Raw genomic sequence first — 24,168 nt, 5'->3', positions numbered from 1 at the left:
TTACATTTTTCTCCGAATTTATATTTTCCCTCCTTTGTTGAGAATAATTGTTGTACTTTCTTGGGTAGCAGGTTATAGTTTGCTTTATACATATTTTTAGCTGTTTTGAAATGCATTGAATTTCAGTATTTTTGATTCAATAAATAAAGTGTTTGTATGTTCTCAAAATCCAACATAATGTGTTATTCTAATTGACCTTTTTTGTAACACAGTTAGTCAATTAATTGTACATTTGTAATTATTTTCCCATATTTCTGCACAATAACTCAGATATGGTAACACTGGCGAGCAGTAAAGAATATGAAGTAATTATTTGGTCTAGAACATGTTTTGCTTTATTCATTATAGAAATATTTATAGCCACCTTATGTTGTATATTTTTACATGAGATTTCCAGTTTATTTGATCATCTATTATTACACCCAAATATATATGATTTATGTTACTCTTTCAATGTCTACTCCGTCTTTTGTATTTGTGTCTGACTTTCTCTTCTACTGTTACCGAATAGCATTATTTTTGTATTACTGAGATTCAAAGATAGTCCGTTTTTGTCAAACCACCTTTATAATTTGTCCATTTATTCTGTTATTATTAGCTTCTGTGTGTTTTTTTCCTGAACAAAAATCAGTCGTGTTGTCGGCAAATAATACTAACTTTAAGTCCTTTGTAACTTTACAAATGTTGTTTATATAGACATTGACCAATTTTGGTCCCAGAATTGATCACTGGGATACGTTGCAAGATATCTCCATCACTGTCGACATACTTTCACCTATTTTCATAAATTGCTTCCTGTTGGTTGAGTAACTTCTTATCCAGTTGAAGACTAGCCATCTGATTCCATATCGTTCTAATTTATTAAATAAGATATTATGATTAAGTGTGTCAGATGCTTTTGTTAGATCCTTAAATACACACTGTTTGCCATCTATTGCATTGGTTATTTCCTCTGTTATTTTGATTAGTACTTCTGTTTGCACCCAGGATGAAATATTGTCACTGGTGTTAGGAGCTGGAACGCAGCTTAGCAAGGTGACCCCAACGATGCAAAGACGAGAGGCAGATAGTAAGTAAAATACAATTATTTAGTATGAAAAAAAGTCGCGCTCACACGGAGAGGAGAAAAGAACAGAAAACTCCATCACAAAAATCAGTAGAGGAAAAACAAAAGAAGGCGAGTGCACGACTAAATGCACAAGACACAGAACTTATTGTATCGGAAACAACACGTGTACATGAAACAATGCAAAGCAGTAGGCAACAAAGCATGAAGTAGTGATCTGACGCTGTCCGCAAAACAGGGCAGGACATAAATAGGAGACTGATTGGCAACCGGGTGCAGCTCTATCCTGGTTGCATATCAGGCAGCAGATGTGGCAGATAGTAAGTACAATAATATTATCAAATATGAACAAAAGTCACGTTCACACAGAGAGGAGAAAAGAACAGAAAAGTCAATCACAAAAATGAGTAAAGGAAAAACAAAAGAAGGCGAGTGCACGACTAAATGCACAAGACACCAAACTTATTGTATCGGAAACAACACGTGTACGTGAAACAATGCAAAGCAGTAGGCAACAAAGCACGAGAAAGTGATCCGACCCTGTCCGCAAAACAGGGTCGGACAGAAATAGGAGACTGATTGGCAACCGGGTGCAGATCTATCCCGGGTTGCATATCAGGCAGCAGTTGTGGCAGATAGTAAGTAAAATAATATTATCAAATATGAACAAAAGTCGCGCTCACACGGAGAGGAGAAAAGAACAGAAAAGTAAATCATAAAAATCAGTAGAGGAAAAACAAAAGAAGGCGAGTGCGCGACTAAATACACAAAACACCAAACTTCTTGTTTTGGAAACAACACGGGAATGTGAAACGATGCGAAACAGTTGGCAACAAAGCATGAAGTAGTGATCTGACGCTGTCCGCAAAACAGGGTCGGACAGAAATAGGAGGCTGATTGGCAACCGGGTGCAGATCTATCCCGGGTTGCATATCAGGCAGCAGATGTGGCAGATAGTAAGTAAAATAATATTATCAAATATGAAGAAAAGTCGCGTTCACACCGAGAGGAGAAAAGAACAGAAAACTCCATCACAAAAATGAGTAGAGGAAAAACAAAAGAAGGCGAGTGCGCGACTAAATACACAAAACACCAAACTTCTTGTTTTGGAAACAACACGGGAATGTGAAACAATGCGAAGCAGTTGGCAACAAAGCATGAGGTAGTGATCTGACGCTGTCCGCAAAACAGGGTCGGACAGAAATAGGAAGCTGATTGGCAACCGGGTGCAGATCTATCCCGGTTGCATATCAGGCAGCAGGTGCGGCAGATAGTAAGTAAAATAATATTATCAAATATGAACAAAAGTCGCACTCACACGGAGAGGAGAAAAGAACAGAAAATTCCATCACAAAAATGAGTAGAGGAAAAACAAAAGAAGGCGAGTGCGCAGCTAAATGCACAAGACACCAAACTTCTTGTTTCGGAAACAACACGGGAATGTGAAACAATGCGAAGCAGTTGGCAACAAAGCATGAGGTAGTGATTCGACGCTGTCCGCAAAACAGGGCCGGACAGAAATAGGAGACTGATTGGCAACCGGGTGCAGATCTGAATGAAATATTGTCACTGGTGTTAGGAGCTGGAACGCAGCTTAGCAAGGTGACCCCAACGATGCAAAGACGAGAGGCAGATAGTAAGTAAAATACAATTATTTAATATGAAAATAAGTTGCGCTCACACGGAGAGGAGAAAAGAACAGAAAACTCAATCACAAAAGTTAGTAGAGGAAAACAAAAGAAGGCGAGCGCACGAGTAAATGCACAAGACACTAAACTTCTTGTTTCGGAAACAACACGGGAATGTGAAACAATGCGAAGCAGTTGGCAACAAAGCATGAGGTAGTGATCCGACGCTGTCCGCAAAACAGGGTCGGACAGAAATAGGAGACTGATTGGCAACCGGGTGCAGATCTATCCCGGTTGCATATCAGGCAGCAGGTGTGGCAGATAGTAAGTAAAATAACATTATCAAATTTGAACAAAAGTTGCGCTGACACGGAGAGGAGAAAAGAACAGAAAAGTCAATCACAAAAATGAGTAGAGGAAAAACAAAAGAAGGCGAGTGTGCAGCTAAATGCACAAGACACCAAACTTCTTGTTTCGGAAACAACACGGGAATGTGAAACAATGCGAAGCAGTTGGCAACAAAGCATGAGGTAGTGATTCGACGCTGTCCGCAAAACAGGGTCGGACAGAAATAGGAGACTGATTGGCAACCGGGTGCAGATCTGAATGAAATATTGTCACTGGTGTTAGGAGCTGGAACGCAGCTTAGCAAGGTGACCCCAACGATGCAAAGACAAGAGGCAGATAGTAAGTAAAATACAATTATTTAATACGAAAAAAAGTTGCGCTCACACGGAGAGGAGAAAAGAACAGAACAGAAAACTCAATCATAAAAATCAGTAGAGGAAAAACAAAAGAAGGCGAGTGCGCGACTAAATGCACAAGACACCAAACTTACTGTATCGGAAACAACACGTGTACGTGAAACAATGCAAAGCAGTAGGCAACAAAGCACGAGAAAGTGATCAGACCCTGTCCGCAAAACAGGGTAGGACAGAAATAGGAGACTGATTGGCAACCGGGTGCAGATCTATCCCGGGTTGCATATCAGGCAGCAGTTGTGGCAGATAGTAAGTAAAATAATATTATCAAATATGAACAAAAGTCGCGCTCACACGGAGAGGAGAAAAGAACAGAAAAGTCAATCATAAAAATCAGTTGAGGAAAAACAAAAGAAGGCGAGTGCGCGACTAAATACACAAAACACCAAACTTCTTGTTTTGGAAACAACACGGGAATGTGAAACAATGCGAAACAGTTGGCAACAAAGCATGAAGTAGTGATCTGACACTGTCCGCAAAACAGGGTCGGACAGAAATAAGAGACTGATTGGCAACCGGGTGCAGCTGTGTCCCGGTTGCCGGTGCCTGTGAACGGCACGAGGAAGTTAACCTTACCGAATAAGGGTACAGATCTAAAATACAATACACAGAGAAAAAGAAAACATAAGTCCAAACACAGTTACAAGGATATACAAACGAGTATTGATTGATTGATTGGTTTGATTGAAGCTTTTATTAGTAGATTGCACAGTACAGTACATATTCCGTACAATTGACCACTAAATGGCAACACCCGAATACGTTTTTCAACGTTAATCAATTCATGGTAAAAAGGGTTGGAAAGCTTTCCCTGACCGGGAATCGAACCCGGGCCACGGCGGTGAAAGCGCCGAATACTATCCACTAGACCACCAGGGAGCTAAGGAGTATGAGTCATTCTGTTACCCAATCAAAGGTAATTAAAATGTTTCAAGCCCTCTCTCTCACCAGTAAATAACAGTGGGAAATAAATTCAAAATTGCCCTCTTATCTTAATTCAATAAGCCCACATTTGTCGTATTGATGGTTTAAGTCATACCATCGCATTACATCATGTTCCGTAGGTTAGCCAGAATGTCACGGGGGGATTACCTTTTCAGTGCTCGACACAACATCAATACAAGTGAGCTCGGTGCCTAATTGCTAACAGTACACATACAGATAAGAAGTAATTACCTTGCCTCGCCATCACTGAAAGCCGCCTGCCCTTTTGCTTGCAGACACTTCATTTAATATTTCTTCCATTGCTGACATTTACCAGTACACAGTCCGAGAACCGTAGAGGTTGCGATGGCTTAATTTGGCGAAGTTTTGAGGTTTTTGGCCTCCTCAGCTCAAACATTGCATCACAACAAAACTTGTTTAGATTGCGTTTTAGTCCGGTATGCAGACTGTAAACCAAGTAACATAAACTTGAGCTGGGGTAATTTAACACAATGTCTGCAGTGGATCATTACTCCTAACCTACGACAAGAGCACAGGAAAGTTAAAAGATGGTGCTAAATTCACACAGGGAGTACTAAAAAAAAAGGCTAAAATAAGTACAAAACCCAAAACCAGTGAAGTTGGCATGTTGTGTAATTCGTAAATAAAAACTGAATTTTGCAACTTATATTCAATTGAATAGACTGCAAAGACAAGCTATTTAATGTTCAAACTGAGAAACTTGTTTTTTTTTTTGGCAAATAATCATGAACTTAGAATTTAATGGCAGCAACACATTGCAAAAAACCTGGCACAGGGGCTTTTTTCCACTGTGTTACATGGCCTTTCCTTTTAACAACACTGAGGAGACCCATTTTTGAAGCTTTTCAGTTGGAATTATTTCCCATTCTGGCTTGATGTACAGCTTAAGTTGTTCAACAGTCTCTGTTGTGGTATTTTAGGCTTCATATTGCACCACCCATTTTCAACGGGAGACAGGTCTGGACTACAGGCAGGCCAGTCTAGTACCCACACTCTTTTACTATGAAGCCACGTTGATGTAACACGTGGCTTGGCATTGTCTTGCTGAAATAAGCAGGGGCGTCCATGGTAACGTTGCTTGGATGGCAACATATGTTGCTCCAAAACCTGTATGTACCTTTCAGCATTAATGGCGCCTTCACAGATGTGTAAGTTACCCATGTCTTGGGCACTAATACACCCCCATACCATCACAGACACCGGCTTTTCAACTTTGCGCCTATAACAATCTGGATGGTTCTTTTCCTCTTTGGTCCGGAGGACATGACGTCCACAGTAGTACCCGCACTTTTTCACTATGAAGCCAAGCTGTTAAAACAAGTGGCTTGGCATTGTCTTGCTGAAATAAGCAGGGGCGTCCCAGATAACGTTGCTTGGATGGCAACATATGTTGCTACAAAACCTGTATGTACCATTCAGTATTAATACAACCCCATACCATCTCAGATGCTGGATTTTAAACTTTGCGCCTATAACAATCCGAATGGTTCTTCTCCTCTTTGGTTCGGAGGACACGACGTCCAAAGTTTCCAAAAACAATTTGAAATGTGGACTCGTCAGACCGCAGACAACTTTTACACTTTGCATCAGTCCATCTTTGATGAGCTCGGGCCCAGTGAAGTTGGCGGCATTTCTGGATGTTGTTGATAAATGGCTTTCACTTTGCATAGTAGAGTTTTAACTTGCGCTTACAGATGTAGCGACCAACTATAGTTACTGACAGTGGTTTTCCTGAAGTGTTACTGAGCCAATGTGGTGATATCCTTTACACACTGATGTCGCTTTTTGATGCTGTACCGCCTGAGGGATCGAAGGTCTGTAATATAATCGCTTACGTGTGCTGATGTCTCCAGATTCTCTGAACCTTTTGATGGTATTCCCGACCGTAGATGGTGAAATCCCTAAATTCCTTGCAATAGCTGGTTGAGAAATGTTGTTCTTAAACTGTTCGACAATCTGCTCACGCTTTTGTTCACAAAGTGGTGACCCTCGCCCCATCCTTGTTTGTGAATGACTGCACATTTCAGTGAATAAGCTGCTTTTATACCCAATCATGGCACCCACCTGTACCCAATTAGCCTGTTCACCTGCGGGATGTTCCAAATAAGTGTTTGATGAGCATTCCTCAAATTTATCAGTCTTTTTTTGCCATTTGTGCCAGCTTTTTTGAAACACGTTGCAGGCATCAAATTCCAAATGAGCTAATATTTGCAAAAAATAACAAAGTATTCCAGTTCGAACGTTAAGTATCTTGTCTTTGCAGTCCATTCAACTGAATATAAGTTGAAAAGGATTTCCAAATCATTGTATTGTTTTTATTTACCATTTACACAATGTGCCAACTTCACTGGTTTTGAGGTTTGTACATTGGCTATTTCTATAAACCAAATAGGGCAGTACAGTACTTTCTAATTGCGGTTACAATGTATGCTGTTCCAGGTGGAATCAATCAGTACTGACAATACTTAAGCTATCAGCCATTTTATTAACATGTTCACCTTGTTCATGACTACACCACATAAAGGGGTTGCAAAAGCGCTTAGGGAAAACCCTTTGTTTTCAATTTCAGAACCCAGGCTCGATTAAAAACAGAGGTTTCATTGGGCACAGCCAAATCATACGGTTCAATGCAGAAACCCAGTGTGTCCGTGGAACAGAACCAGGGATCAGAGGTCTGCAAACCCTCAACTTTGTTTTCGGATTTCTTATGTTTTGTACTATGACTGTATTTTAATGCAGTCCCAAACCACAGCCACCATCAGTGTGTACTATTCCATGTCGTGACACGGTCACCCTTAAAAATGCATTAAGAACTGGCAGCATTACCATTTTGGATACATTTGAATAGAGGCGTTTGTTCCTCTTCCTGTGCCTCCCTCAAAGGCTCTATTAAAGGAGGTTTAGGATTGCTCTGTTTTGAACTTAGTGGAGTTTGGGGACCACAGTGGGTTCAATTGACAACAGAATGTTCCAAGAAATTGTTTTTGTGCTGTTATTGGTTCACAGTTTTCCACATTTAAGATTTAGTTTAGTTACTTTAAGTGCATTTGTGCTGATAAAACCCTATACAAATCATTAATATCAAATTTAATTAGATTTTTTTATGAATTCTTTACATGTCGTACATCTATTTCCTCTTCTCTGTATGGGGTCTTTATTTGAAAATGAGCAAAATAAGCGTTACTGACTGAAGACGAAGAGTGAGACCCAGAACACATAGATGTTTTTGGGTTGTGGAAGGAATCCACATAGATTGATATAACATGCAAAAGATTTACCACGGCTACAGATAGTGAAGATTCTTACTGTTGTTAATCTTGTGGGTCATGGTTCCAATAATCTGTCTTTTTATCAGAGCAAGATCTGTTTGACTTTCTGAGATTCTCGTTCTCATATCAAGACACGTCGAACTATTATGTTACTTTCTGAATCAGTATTCATGAACTATACCCAAAGACAGGGGCGTCACTAGCTTTTAAGGACAGGGGGGGGCTTAGCCCCTAGGAGATGCACAGGATGCGAGCAAACGTTACGCACAAGCACAAAACCTCACAAACGGCAAACAAAGACGTAGAAATTATTCATTGTTATTATTATTATTTTTTTTAACCATTTTTTTTTCTTTTTCTTTTTATGTATTTATTCATTTTACAATTTATATTAAATGTCTTGGTTTTTCCTCCCTCTGAAAATCCTATGAAATGTTTAACAAGCCATCCTATAATAATACAACAGCTATTAATGTAACAATACAATAAAACAAATATATTTAATGATGTTTTTTTCATTATTTTAACAATAAGCTAATGTATATTACTTTACATAGATTCTACAAGAAAACACAAAACTTAAAAACTAAATTATTTACAATTGCACACACAAGGTTTTGTGCAGCTTCACTCATTGTAAAGGAAGATAATGTGCTTTGTACACCTGCAGGACCGCAAGCAAGGTCGCAGAGAAAATGCGGACTGGAATTTGAGTGACATTTTCTATATGAACAAGTGGAATGGATTGGATACCGACGCACTAAAGGGGCTCTCTACCTTACGCTACGAAGTGAAGTGAAGTGAAGTGAATTATATTTATATAGCGCTTTTTCTCAAGTGACTCAAAGCGCTTTACATAGTGAAACCCAATATCTAAGTTACATTTAAACCAGTGTGGGTGGCACTGGGAGCAGGTGGGTAAAGTGTCTTGCCCAAGGACACAACGGCAGTGACTAGGATGGCGGAAGCGGGGGATCGAACCTGCAACCCTCAAGTTGCTGGCACGGCCGCTCTACCAACTGATCTATACCGCCCGGTGAGGGGAAACTGAGTGAATAATAACAGGTTATATGATTATTTATTTAAACTCATATTCGGGCCACTTTATAATGAATATGTATTTGTAAAAAAAATAAAAAATAAAAAATATAACACCAAATTATTTAGGGGGGTTTAAGAATATTTTAGGGGGCTTGAGCCCCCCTAAAATAGGTCTAACAACGCCAATGCCCAAAGATAACTCTCTCTTTGTTGATTCATCTGTATAACAATGTGATAATTCAGAAAGTAGGTGTTACTGTAATGAAATGATTAGAATCCTATCCCTAACAGATGAGTTTAGTATACTTTGTATATTTAACATTTAGTAGTTAATCTTTGTCGACTGCAAAGAAACTACTTAAATACTCTCACTTTACATTAGAGTAGTCAAGGAACGAAGATTGGTTGTCTCTACCAGATTTAGTTTTAGACACGCACGATCTCAAACAATAGACGTAAAATCATATTTATCGGTTAGTAATTTTAGGTAACATGACACAAATGGTGATATAATTTCAAGGAGAAAAAAAGAATCAGTGAGTGTGTTGAAAAATATTGTACTGTGTTTTACGGACTATAAACTAAATTTATGGTGTTTAGTGGTGCAAGAACAAATCGTGAAGTAAAATTACAATTAAATCAAGTGGAAATTGATAGAGTGTATGAAACTAAATTCTTGGGAATAATAATTGATCATAAATTATGTTGGAAACCGCATATTGAATATATAAGGGAAAAATATGCCATTCTTTATAAAGTAAAACACATGCTGAATAAGAAATGTCTGCATATGTCATATTATTCTTTTATTTTTCCATATTTAACATATTGTGTTGAAGTTTGGGGAAATGTTTATGGAACAAACATAGACCCAATAATTAAACTTCAAAAAAGGGTCATTAGAATAATACACAAAGCGTGCTACTATGAACATACCAATCCATTATTTATAAGTTCTAATGTGTTAAAATTTTCAGATATTACGTTTTTAAAAACAGTGGAAATTATGTTTCGAGTAAAGAACAACCAGCCTTCCAGCTTGTATTCTTAGGTTATTTCAATTAAGAGGAGAAAACCATAATTGATTTTTGAAATAGGTAAAGCAAGAACAAATATTAAATACAAATGTATTTCAGTTTTAGGAGTTAAATGGTGGAACAAGCTCAGTGATGAGTTGAAGACATGTACTTCTTTGTTAGGGTTTAAGAAAACATTGAAAGGTGAGATAATTGAAAATTATAAAATATAGTAACATTTACTTTCATCCCATTGATTTTGATTTTTTTTTTTTTTTTTAACATTGATGTTCCAGGTAATCTTATTTTCAGTGAAGGTATAGGATAGGCAAATATAAGCTTTGGCTTCAGCCTATTCCTTTTTCGGTCATGCTTTTTATTTTATTTTATTTTCCTTTTGTGTGTAAATGTGTATGATTGTTATACTGTATATGTATTGTCTGTACTCTTAAACCGGTCACACAAAATGGTTAATGGTTGATGGTTGATTATATGACCGAAATAAACTTATTTCATTCATTCATTCACTATAAGGCACACTTAAAATCATTTTTTCCAGTGTGCCTTATAACCCGGTGCGGCTAAAGTAAGGAATAATTCTGGTTTTTCTTACTGACCTCGAAGCTATTTTATTTGGTACATGGTGTAATGATAAGTGTGACCAGTAGATGGCAGTCAAACATAAGAGATACGTGTAGACTGCAATATGACTCAAGTAAACAACACAAACATTTTATATGTTCCATTGTAAATATAGAACATTACACACGACGCTCAAAATGTTTTAGAGTGACTTTGGTAAGCTATGAAGCCGCACCGCTTGATGGATTGTACTGTGCTTCAACATAGGAGTATTATTATGGTGTGTGTATAAGATAAGACATATTATCTGGCGTTTTGTTTCGCAATATAATGCAAAAGGAACTTTTCTTACCTTCTGGTACCTGCTGATCTGTATTTGGGTTTTGCGTAAGTCCTGAAAAATTTGCGCGAATCCGCCTTTGTAGTCCGTGCCCACACCGTAGTCGATAAACTTCTTCTTAATCTCTATCTTCTTGTTATGGGAAATGTATCCTCCGCTGTTGCCATTTCTAATATAAAGTAGTGTAAAGTTCTTACTTATATCTGCCATGAAAGCGTTAAAACATACCGGTGTAGTGAGTTTACGTTATTCACCCAAGAAACTTATTAGAGAGTTCCGGTCGTACGGTTTTTCAAGGGATACATTTCCGGCGGATGAGGAAATGCTGCTCCGTTATTGATTGAAGTAAAGTCTGAATGTCATTAAAACAGTTAGCTCCATCTTTTGACACTTCTTCCACTCCCGTCCTTGCACGCTACACCGCTACAACAAAGACGACGGGGAGAAGACGCTGTCGAAGGTGAGCCACGTAAATAAGACCGCCCACAAAACGGCACATACTAAAGCGACTGTCAGAAAGCGATGATCTGTAAAACATAATCTATGCAACATTTTGACCAAAGAACCACCATTACATGTTATGTAGACCAGAAGGAAGTGTTTTACATTTAATGCACATTTATATATGAAAATATCGGCAGTGCGCCTTATGGTCTGGAAAATACTGTAATCACGTGAAATGTCTTATTTTGGAGTTTTAGTTACTATCTTTCTACCAGCTATACAGAATTTTGTTTTTTCAGAATGTTTATCAAATATCGTAATAGATTTTAGTTCAGACTACATCCGTAGTCATCACTAGCTACTCCGACCACTTGCCTACAGTATATGGGTGACTGACTGCATGGATGATGGGTATTGATCCCCATCAGGTAGGACAGAGCATAGCCACCGGCCTGATCATCAATAATGACACTCTAGTTACAACAATCCAATTAGCTTCAAAGGGTAAAACCTAAATCTTGATTCATGTGCAGAGATATTTTGACGTTTACTTACAGTAATACACATATCTTTTTGTTGTGTGTTGCACAAACTGCAACTATTGGAGACATTGTTGTCGGCTTCCTAACTAGAGTTGAGTAGGGGTGGGATAATTTATCTATTTATTTTAGACACATCACAATGTATATTTAATCTATTCTAAATTTATTCATAAATGGCAAATATAAATACACACCCCGTTTCCATATGAGTTGGGAAATTGTGTTAGATGTAAATATAAATGGAATACAATAATTTGCAAATCATTTTCAACCCATATTCAGTTGAATATGCTACAAAGACAACATATTTGATGTTCAAACTGCAAATAATCATTAACTTTAGAATTTGATGCCAGCAACACGTGACAAAGAAGTTTAGAAAGGTGGCAATAAATACTGATAAAGTTGAGGAATGCTCATCAAACACTTATTTGGAACATCCCACAGGTGAACAGGCAAATTGGGAACAGGTGGGTGCCATGATTGGGTATAAAAGTAGATTCCATGAAATGCTCAGTCATTCACAAACAAGGATGGGGCGAGGGTCACCACTTTGTCAACAAATGCGTGAGCAAATTGTTGAACAGTTTAAGAAAAACCTTTCTCAACCAGCTATTGCAAGGAATTTAGGGATTTCACCATCTACGGTCCGTAATATCATCAAAGGGTTCAGAGAATCTGGAGAAATCACTGCACGTAAGCAGCTAAGCCCGTGACCTTCGATCCCTCAGGCTGTACTGCATCAACAAGCGACATCAGTGTGTAAAGGATATCACCACATGGGCTCAGGAACACTTCAGAAACCCACTGCCAGTAACTACAGTTGGTCGCTACATCTGTAAGTGCAAGTTAAAGCTCTCCTCTGCAAGGCGAAAACCGTTTATCAACAACACCCAGAAACGCCGTCGGCTTCGCTGGGCCTGAGCTCATCTAAGATGGACTGATACAAAGTTGAAACGTATTCTGTGGTCTGACGAGTCCACATTTCAAATTGTTTTTGGAAACTGTGGACGTCGTGTCCTCCGGACCAAAGAGGAAAAGAACCATCCGGATTGTTTTAGGCGCCAAGTTCAAAAGCCAGCATCTGTGATGGTATGGGGGTGTATTAGTGCCCAAGACATGGGTAACTTACATATCTGTGAAGGCGCCATTAATGCTGAAAGGTACATACAGGTTTTGGAGCAACATATGTTGCCATCCAAGCAACGTTACCATGTACGCCCCTGCTTATTTCAGCAAGACAATGCCAAGCCACGTGTTACATCAACGTGGCTTCATAGTAAAAGAGTGCGGGTACTAGACTGGCCTGCCTGTAGTCCAGACCTGTCTCCCATTGAAAATGTGTGGCGCATTATGAAGCCTAAAATAGCACAACGGAGACCCCCGGACTGTTGAACAATTTAAGCTGTACATCAAGCAAGAATGGGAAATAATTCCACCTGAGAAGCTTAAAAAATGTGTCTTATCAGTTCCCAAATGTTTACTGAGTGTTGTTAAAAGGAAAGGCCATGTAACACAGTGGTGAACATGCCCTTTCCCAACTACTTTGTCACGTGTTGCAGCCATGAAATTCTAAGTTAATTATTATTTGCAAAAAAAAAATAAAGTTTATGAGTTTGAACATCAAATATCTTGTCTTTGTAGTGCATTCAATTGAATATGGGTTGAAAATGATTTGCAAATCATTGTATTCCGTTTATATTTACATCTAACACAATTTCCCAACTCATATGGAAACGGGGTTTGTACACAATATGTTATGGTTGATTATTTTGTATATACTATCATAGTATTGATTCTATTTCATTCCGATTCTTGGGGTGATATTGATTCAGAATCGATTCTTGCAATATACTATTTGGTACCGTATTTTTCGGACTACAAGGCGCACTTAAAATCCAACAATGTTGCCTTTCTTAGTTTGTATCTGAAAGGGGAGCCACTTGTCGTAAAGAAATTTAATTGTTTCACCTTTTGACCTAAGTTATCATCACTCCTGTTAAACTGGGTTTGACCTCACAAAAAAAAAGGACTGAACATCCACATGTGCAGATAGTCAATGTGTTCGGTTTGAAAGGTTGCAATGGAGTCACCCTTTTGTGTTCTATAAAAGAAAAAAGCTGTCTTGGGCTACTCTACTCCATTCCTCTTTCTTTTTTTCTTTTTTCTTTTCTTTTTTTTATTAAATCAACATAGAAAAAAACACACGATACACTTTCAACTAGTGCATCAACCCAGAAAAAAAAAACTCCCTCCTCTATTCACACTCACACACACCCACTCACACAAAAGGGGTTGTTTCTTTCTACCATCAATACTCTGGTTTCCACAACATGGACAACACTTCTGCAAGGGACACAGTCCCTGAAGTACACTTGATTGTTTGTGCTGCTGGTCCACTAACATTTTCATTTAATTACTATTTTTTCTTTCTTTTTTCTCCCTTATGTAATTATTTTTATATTGTTTACTTTCCTTTTTATCCAAGAAAATATTTATTTATCTTATCTATAAAAATAAAAAATTAAAAAATAAAAAAGGAAAGAAAGGACCTTATCTTCACCAGACCTGGTTGTAAATGAAATTAGCTTCGTTTAAAGGTTTTTGTTTTTTTTAAAAACCAGGTCCAGTCCAGATAATGTCCAACACACACCTTCATTCATGTACACTGAGAAAAAACAAAAAACAAACAAAAAAACCAGAACATTTTGGAACACAACAGATTGCATATAATCTATAAACAAAATTACATTTTAAAAAACAAAAACAAAAAATGTATGTACAGTCCAGCTTATGTTCAGGTCACTAAAAGTTAGGGAATACAACAACAGATAGCATATAATCTATAAACATAATTACACTTTCAACATAAGCCTTTGAGGACTTCCCATCTTTTTTTTATGTTTTTTGGCATCATTATCGTTTTCAACCATGTAACTTTCTAAAGTTAAAAAATACTGAATAAATGTTTTAAAGAAAGTAATACTAGGTAAGTGAATATCTGTTTTTGGCCTTAAAAATAAACCTTTTACCGAGTACTATAATTAAATTGATTAAATCATGATTGTCAATGAACTCTCCCAAAATAACCGAAACCACATCAAGCTTCATAAACAAACAGAGGTGGGTAGTAACGCGCTACATTTACTCCGTTACATCTACTTGAGTAACTTTTGGGATAAATTGTACTTCTAAGAGTAGTTTTAATGCAACATACTTTTACTTTTACTTAAGTATATTTATAGAGAAGGAACGCTACTTTTACTCCGCTACTTTTATCTACATTCAGCTCGCTACTAATTTTTATCGATCTGTTAATGCACGCTTTGTTTGTTTTGGTCTGTCAGGCAGACCTTCAAAGTGCCTGCCTTACTGGTGACGTTTCACTTCGTTCCACCAATCAGATGCAGTCACTGGTGACGTTGGACCAATCAAACAGAGCCATGTGGTCACATGACCTGACTTAAACAAGTTGAAAAACTTATTCGGGTGTTACCATTTAGTGGTCAATTGTACGGAATGTGTACTGTACTGTGCAATCTAATAATCAAAGTTCCAATCAATCAATCAAAAGTGTGAAGGAAAAAAGATACTTGTTTTATTTCAACCGTACCGTCAAAAGCCTCATGACTGACCACACATGAGGACGTTCCTGTCTTCACAATAAAAGAGCCGCGCCATCGCGCCTGCGCTTTCAAAACAAGAGTCTCCGAAAGCCAGCGTAAACAAGCTAGCAAGCTACGGAGTTTGACACCAATATATTTCTTGTAAAGTGTATAAAAACGAATATGGAAGCTGGACAAATAGGATGCCAAAAACCCACCACTTTCATGTGGTATTAGACAGAAAGGAGGAACTTTTCTTCTCCTCCATTTGAAAACGTGGACGTTATCATCACGACTGTCTGATTACAATCAATGCAAGTCATCAGAATCAGGTAATACACCAACTTATATTCTAGTCTTCATTAAATAAAGGAATCTATATGTTAAACATGCATGTATATTCATTAAAACACCTTTAACATGTAAACAAAAACAGCAAAATAAATACTTATAAATTATATACTGTGTATATCAATGTATATGTATGTATGTATGTATATATATATATATATATATATATATATATATATATATATATATATATATATATGATATGAGTGTGTATGTTACTCATCAGTTACTCAGTACTTGAGTAGTTTTTTCACAACATACTTTTTACTTTTACTCAAGTAAATATTTGGGTGACTACTCCTTACTTTTACTTGAGTAATAAATCTCTAAAGTAACAGTACTCTTACTTGAGTACAATTTCTGGCTACTCTACCCACCTCTGTAAACAAACCAATCCTTAAACACATTTCTTCAACTTCCACCCAAAAGGAAGACACAATATGACAATACCAAAACAAATGCAGGGTGGATTCAGACTCCTGACAACAAAATCGGCAGTCATCTGACTCTGTCATATTCCATAATTTTAACATTTTCCCCGTGGGTAAGAAGTTATAAATAATTTTAATTTGAAAATAGCGATTTTGCACATCAATAGTAGTTTTATAGATTAGTTTGAATATGGCATCCCACGGCAACGGGCAGTCAAAAAAGTCCTCCCATTTTCCAAATGTGTTGCATGGGGCAGCCTTCAAAGATTTCTTTATTAAATAAAACTTATCTATTTTTCTATTTATTTTAGTTCCTTTTTGCCAACTCGAATTTCTTATTAGAGGTTTACAAACTAATAATTTAGTAGTTCCATAATTAATTATTTGTTTCCATCTTTTCCCAATGACTCCAGTTAGTTGATTAAATGAAAAGCTTGAGCAAGCATCACCATATATAGTTCTAAATTCTTCATACTTCATAATCTTACCATTCTCATTTATAATATCATTGACAAAAATGATTCCTCTTTCAAACATATTTTTCCAAAAGAAAGGCTTTCCATCTATTACAATATTAGAGTTCATCCATATTATTCCTCTTTCTTTAAGGCTACTTTCTTGCATCCAAACGCTCCCTCTAAACCCTTCCCCGTACCCCTAGTCCGGGGGTCAGCAATCCGCGGCTCTCGAGCCCCAAGCGGCTCTTTAGTGCCGCCCTAGTGGCTCCCTGGAGCATTTTTAAAAAATAATTGAAAATGGAAAAAGATGGGGGAAAAAAAAAATATTTTTTTTATTTTAGTATGGTTTTTGATTGAGGACGAACATGACACAAATCTTCCCAATTGTTAGAAAGCCCACTGTTTAATATGTATAATATGAGTATTTGGTGAAAATTGTTTTGTCCTACTCATTTCGGCAGTTCTTGAACTATAGTGTGAACTGTTTGTTTCCATGTAAAATCTTCCACTCCTTCTTTGTCCCATTTTGTCCACCAAACATTTCATACTGTGCTTGAATGCACAAAGGTGCATTTTGTTAATGTTATTCATTTGTTGGAGTGCTAATCAGGCTATTTAGGCGAGTTGTATGTACAAATTGCATCATTATGCCTCATTTGTAGGTATATTTAGTTTACTTTACTCACTGATGAGATTATTTAGATGAACATGTTTTTGTCCTACTAATTTTGGCGGTTCTTGAACTCACCAAAGTGTGGACTGTGATGCAACAGTTTTACATTTAAAATCTTCCACTCCTTCTTAGTCTCATTTTGTCCACCAAAAGTTGTATGCTGTGCGTGAATGCACAAAGGTGCATTTTGTTGATGTTATTGACTTGTTGGAGTGCTAATCAGGCATATTTGGTCAGTGCATGACTGCAAGCTAATCAATGCTAACATGCTTTGTACATATTGCATCATTATGCCTCATTTGTAGGTATATTTGAGCTCATTTAATATGCCAACATGGCACTGCCATATTTATTATTGAAGTCACAAAGTGCATTCTTTTTTTTTAACATGCCTCAAAACAGCAGCTTGGAATTTGGGACATGCGCTCCCTGAGAGAGCATGAGGAGGTTGAGGTGGGCGGGGGTGGGGGTGGGGGGTTTGGTGGTAGCGGGGGGGTGTATATTGTAGCGTCCCGGAAGAGTTAGTGCTGCAAGGGGTTCTGGGTATTTGTTCTGTTGTGTTTATGTTGTGTTACGGTGCGGATGTTCTCCCGAAATGTGTTTGTCATTCTTGTTTGGTGTGGGTTCACAGTGTGGCGCATATTTGTAACGGTGTTAAAGTTGTTTATACGGCCACCCTCAGTGTGACCTGTATGGCTGTAGACCAAGTATGCCTTGCATTTACTCGTGTGTGTGAAAAGGCATAGATATTATGTGATTTGGCCGGCACGCAAAGGCAGTGCCTTTAAGATTTATTGGCGCTCTGTACTTCTCCCTACATCCGTGTACCACTCCGTACAGCAGCGTTTTAAAAAGTCATACATATTAATTTTTAAAAACCGATCTGGATAATTTCCGATATTACATTTTAAAGCATTTATCGGCCGATAATATCGGCAGTCCGATATAATCGGACATCTCTAGTTAAAAGTCTACAGTATGTCCTTCTATTTAGTGCCTTGCCCTGGACAAGCAGTAGAAAAATAAATGGATGGACCTGGAAGTACATGTGCCGTTCTGTCTTCTAGTCATCTATAACGATTTACTTGTACGCTTTCTTTATTCATCACTCCAAACAACAATTGTAAGTTTTACAATATAACTAAAACTAAAACAGTTAATACTCACTGTGGAGAAAGGTGTGGCCAGCGCTGCCTGCAGGAGCAAAGGACACCGCCTCTGTCCATGGTGCTGAGGAAAGAGCACCATCAGACGAGGCGTGGCAGTGGTGACGGCGAGACACAGCTGGCAGGTGATTAGATTTCACAGGTGGTACGTGTTAATCTAATCACCCGTTGTCTTTAACAGTAACCGTCCGGGAGCAGGAGGGGAGAGAGGATACGGACGTGACTGAAAAGTCACGTTCTACTGGAGAAAGACTTGGACAAAAATATATGTCCATTAAAACTTTGTTAAAACTGCACGCTTGGCTCCTGTTCCGTGTTTACAGTGGAACTGCTAAGAAGCAACTTCCACACTTACTAAACCGTCACATGTTTGATAGTAGTGTCTTCACGCATATTTGCACGTGCTATCATAATATAATGAAGCTAGCATTGTAAGCGTTAGTTAATATGCTTACACATCTACACAAGTCTGTGTTTGTATTATCGACTTACAATTGCATTCTTTTTGTTTTGTTTCAATTTCACAAATTCCTCAGTAAACTCACAAAAAATGTTACTGTGGACTTATTGAAGCTTTTTTTGCTGATTGGAGAGCTAGCTTCCGCAGCTCGTGGGTCAATGACGTTTACTTCTGTTTTGTTTTAATATCAACTGTTTTTCTGCCGCGTTAAAGGCACTGTTTGGAAACAATAAAAGGTATGTAAATTAACATTTACAGAATAGTTTGTGTAAATAACTAATTTCACAACATATATATATATATATTTTTGGCTTATATTCCAGTGCGGCTAATAAATGGAAACATATATTTTTCTTCTAAAATTTAGGGTGTGCTGCTTATATACCGGTGCGCTCTATAGTCCGGAAAATAAAGTACTTTGACGAAATAAGGAGTTCGCTGTATTTTTGTGTGTGCATTGGCAATTAATTAGCCTGGGAGATGGACAACAGGGAGGCACACTGAATTAATTCCAACAGTGATAAAAGGTGACTATACTACAAGGTCTCGGGGGCACGTGAATTCAATTAGTCAACACATATATTGATTCCTAGAGTGTACATTTGGAGGAGGGGAGGAACCAATGAACCTAATACCCCAAAAAGGCTCAGCAAAATGACTCCAGGCTCTACAAATGGTTCACTTGGATGACTGAAAATCTATACGGTGCGTATTGAAACAAAAGGGGGTTGGGATATATGTTGGGCTTTGTATGTGATTGAAAAAAATAAGGCCTGAATAACAAAACATTTGATAAATGTGCACTGTGCTGATCCTGTACCGGTTTTCTAAATTTTGCATTTCAACACCTTGCAAAGGAAAATAGGTAATACCTCTTTCTTAAAGGGGAACATTATCACAATTTCAGAATGGTTAAAACCATTAAAAATCAGTTCCCAGTGGCTTATTATATTTTTCGAAGTTTTTTTCAAAATTTTACCCATCACGCAATATCCCTAAAAAGTGCCTGATTTTAATCACCCGTCCATTTTCCTGTGACGTCACATAGTGAAGCCAACACAACCAAACATGGCGGAAAGAACAGCAAGCTATAGCGACATTAGCTCGGATTCAGACTCGGATTTCAGCGGCTTAAGCGATTCAACAGATTACGCATGTATTGAAACGGATGGTTGTAGTGTGGAGGCAGGTAGCGAAAACGAAATTGAAGAAGAAACTGAAGCTATTGAGCCATATCGGTTTGAACCGTATGCAAGCGAAACCGATGAAAACGACACGACAGCCAGCGACACGGGAGAAAGCGAGGACGAATTCGGCGATCGCCTTCTAACCAACGATTGGTATGTGTTTGTTTGGCATTAAAGGAAACTAACAACTATGAACTAGGTTTACAGCATATGAAATACATTTGGCAACAACATGCACTTTGAGAGTGCAGACAGCCCAATTTTCATCAATTAATATATTCTGTAGACATACCCTCATACGCGCTCTTTTCCTGAAAGCTGATCTGTCCAGTTTTGGAGTTGATGTCAGCAGGCCAGGGAAGCTAGGGTCGATAGGGGGTTTAGCTCGCTCGTCTGCGGGAACAAACTGCCGCCATTGCTTGCCGTGCTACCGAGGTCCTTTGTCCCTGAATTGCTCACACACTCCGGCAGATTCAATGGGGGTCTGGCGGCAGATTTCTTTGACTTTATCGTTGGAAATGCATCTGCTTTGAGTGTCGCAGGATATCCACACATTCTTGCCATCTCTGTCGTAGCATAGCTTTCGTCGGTAAAGTGTGCGGAACAAACGTCCAATTTCTTGCCACTTTCGCATCTTTGGGCCACTGGTGCAACTTGAATCCGTCCCTGTTCGTGTTGTTACACCCTCCGACAACACACCGACGAGGCATGATGTCTCCAAGGTACGGAAAACATTCGAAAAAACGGAAAATAACAGAGCTGAATTGACTCGGTGTTTGAGAAAACGGCGGATTGCTTCCTGATGTGACGCCACGTTGTGACGTCATCGCTCCGAGAGCGAATATTAGAAATGCGTTTAATTCGCCAAAATTCACCCATTTAGAGTTCGGAAATCGGTTAAAAAAATATATGGTCTTTTTTCTGCAACATCAAGGTATATATTGACGCTTACATAGGTCTGGTGATAATGTTCCCCTTTAAATACGTTCAGCCTTACTCTGCACCTTTTGCTGCTGAAATGTTTGATTTCAAATGTGCTGATGAGGCTATTACAAATCTCAACCACAATTCAGAGTCCACTGACTCCACATCCGAAAGCCCATCAATTTTACCAAGCCCATCCCCCAGTTCAACACCGCTTCCTCTGGGTCTCCTCCCACCCTCGACCCCCTCGACTCGATATTGGAATGCCATGTTTTGCAGCAGTTAAATGAAGATGAACGAGGACAAATTCACCAATTAGTCTCCTTTGTTTATTTAACAGCGGTTTAAAACGGCTAGTGCTACTAATGTGTTAAGTTTCATGTCTACAACAGAGCAAAGTGTTGTGCTTTAAAGCATGTATGAACTGTAATATCCCTCCTTCTGAATGATTTCACGTGTTCACACCATGAAGTCTCAGATGGCCCTCTGAATGTGCTGAGGCAGCAGTACAGGGGCCGCCATTAGTGTCCAGAACAGTAATGATGATGGCTGTGGACTTGCTGTGGTCTGCATTCTAGGGACCAGAGACTCTGGTGCTGGTGAAACAAAGTGTTCCTCAATGTTGTTCTTTAGATGTTGTCTTGGTGCATTTACTTTGGTTGATTTCATGTTTTGTTGTGAGAGAACACAACCTTTTCAATATTCAGCAAAGACTACACGGACAGATTTAAGTTGATTCTGGTTGTGAACCTGCTTTCAGACTGTCATTTCAATGGCTTTGGCACATTATAGTGTGGCAAAGAATGATTTTGATTTAATGTTCCCCACGTATTTCACAAAACCAATTCCCATCCTCTTCTTTTAGTTTACTAGGGTTAGGGGGCATTCACACATCACGGTTTACATGGCGGTCCATGGCTCAAACCGTTGTGAACCATGAATTGATTAACGTTGACTCCGACTTAAACAAGTTGGAAAACTTATTCGGGTGTTACCATTTAGTGGTCAATTGTACGGAATATGTACTGTACTGTGCAATCTACTAATACAAGTTTCAATCAATCCCAATGATGGCGGGAAGCTTTTCCACGGATAGTACCACGGATCTCCCCTAGAGGCGTCAGAGTCCTCCACCCTGTTGTGCCTCCGTGTAGCTCCTTGGTGTTAAGGAAAACGTGACTGGGGGATTGTGTCTGTGTTAACTTGGTACTATCACAGATCTTCTGTTGCAAACACGGAGGTTGCCGTTCTTTACACGATGAAAAGGTGTTTTGAACAGGCCAAAACCTACCACCGAAAATTTACCATTACATTTTTTTGGCGGCTGCCTGTGGTTGTTATTACTCATAACCAGGATTGGTGTACAGTATTAATACGGTCTTTGGAGGACAAACGGCAAATTTGCCGAACGGCTATCTAAACTGGCAATTTGTGAACGTTTCTTTTGTTTTAGTTCCCATTCTACAATTTCATATAAAATTAACAAATTGATGAAAAACAAACACTTCTGAAAGGATGCACATGCATTTTTCGGACTATAAGGCACACTTAAATTCCTCTCATTTTTTCAAAACTCGACAGTGCGCCTTATAACCCGGTGCGCCTAATGTACGGAATCATTTTGGTTGTGCTTACCGACCTCGAAGCTATTTTATTTGGTACATGGTGAAATGTGTGACCAGTAGATGGCAGTCACACATAAGAGATTTGTGTAGACTTCAATATGACTCAAGTAAACAACACCAAAATTGTATATATGTTCCATTGAAAATATAGAAAATTACACACGGCGCTCAAAAATCTATAAAATTGTTTTAGTAAAACTTTCGTAAGCTATGAAGCCGCACCAATTGATGGATTGTACTGTGCTTCAACATACGAGTATTATTATGGTGTGTGTATAAGGTAAGACATATTATCTGGCGTTTTGTTTTGCAATATTATGCAAAAGCAACTTTTCTTACCTTCTGGTACCTGCTGATCTGTACTTGGGATCTGCATAAGTCCTGAAAATGTGCGCGCGTCCACCTTTGTAGTCGATAAGCTTCTTCTTTTTCCCTGTCTTCTTGTTATGGGACATTCATCCTCCACTGTTGCCATTTCTAATATAAAGTAGTGTAAAGTTCTTACTTATATCTGTCAGTAAACTCGCCATGAAAGCGCTAAAACATACCGGTATAGTGAGCTTACATTATTTACCCAAGGAACTTTAGTTATTAGAGAGTTCCGGTAGGACATTTCGGGCGTTGTTGTTGCACTAGTGAGCCACGGATGAGGAGATGCTGCTCCGTTATTGATTGAAGTAAAGTCTGAATGTCATTAAAACAGTTAGCTCCATCTTTTGACACTTCTTCCACTCCCGTCCTTGCACGCTACACCGCTACAACAAAGATGACGGGGAGAAGACGCTGCCCATGGTGAGCCACGTAAATAAGACCGCCCACAAAGCGGCGCATCCTGAAGCGACTGTCAGAAAGCGGTTTGAAGATGATCTGTAAAACATAATCTATGCAACGTTTTGACCAAAGAACTACCATTACATGTTATGTAGACCACAAGGAAGTGTTTTACATTTAGAAAAAAAAAATATATATATGACCCCTTTAATGCGCCCTATAATCCAATGCGCCTTTTGTATGAAAATAGACCTGACTAGACCCGCTCATCGGCAGTGCCCCTTATAATCCGTTGCGACCTATGGTTCGGAAAATACGATACATACATTTCTCTTACATTCTGAAGGGCTTTAAAGGATGTATGTATATTTTTTCAAGGCAACAACTTACTGCTTCTCAGGACCGATACTATTTATTTCTATTATTTTTCAATTTAGATATAACTTTAGTTCGTGCACATCTGAGGGTAAGAACGACTTTAACAAAGGTGGTTTTGACTAATGTTGTGTCGTTCGCGAACGATTCGTTCGAACGAACAAATCTTTTGAGTGAATGTACTGAACCGAATCACTTCATGAACTGATTTGTTCCTTTCTCAGTTCAGTTGAGCACCGCCGCGACCATGCCGGTACGAGTGGAACTGGCGCATTCTGTGACTCACTGAACCCTCGACGTCGGCGAACGACGCAGCCATGGGGGCGGCGGGAGGGACTGAGCGAACGATTAGTTCACCGCGGATTAACGACATGAATCACTCAGTGAACGACAGAATCAGGACTCGCGAACCTACTGACACAGAGAACTGACTGTGTCGCGGAGGAGGACGTCACATTGAGGCTCTCGTTCAGTCACTGTGCGCGTC

At 38.7% G+C, this 24,168-nt stretch overlaps 1 protein-coding gene and 1 non-coding gene across 9 annotated transcripts in view; both read right to left on the bottom strand.

Moving 5' to 3' along the window:
* Positions 1-24,168, bottom strand: part of chl1b (cell adhesion molecule L1-like b) — a 389,182-nt gene that overhangs the window by 315,854 nt on the left and 49,160 nt on the right. The window lies entirely within an intron of this gene.
* trnae-uuc (transfer RNA glutamic acid (anticodon UUC)) lies at positions 4,263-4,334 on the bottom strand. Its single transcript has one exon. It is a non-coding gene; the product is annotated as a tRNA-Glu (tRNA).

Source organism: Nerophis lumbriciformis, linkage group LG28 (assembly GCF_033978685.3).
Source record: "Nerophis lumbriciformis linkage group LG28, RoL_Nlum_v2.1, whole genome shotgun sequence".
NCBI lineage: Eukaryota > Metazoa > Chordata > Actinopteri > Syngnathiformes > Syngnathidae > Nerophis > Nerophis lumbriciformis.
The sequence above is the reverse complement of the archived record's forward strand: the minus strand, read 5'-3'. Positions and strand labels throughout refer to the sequence as shown.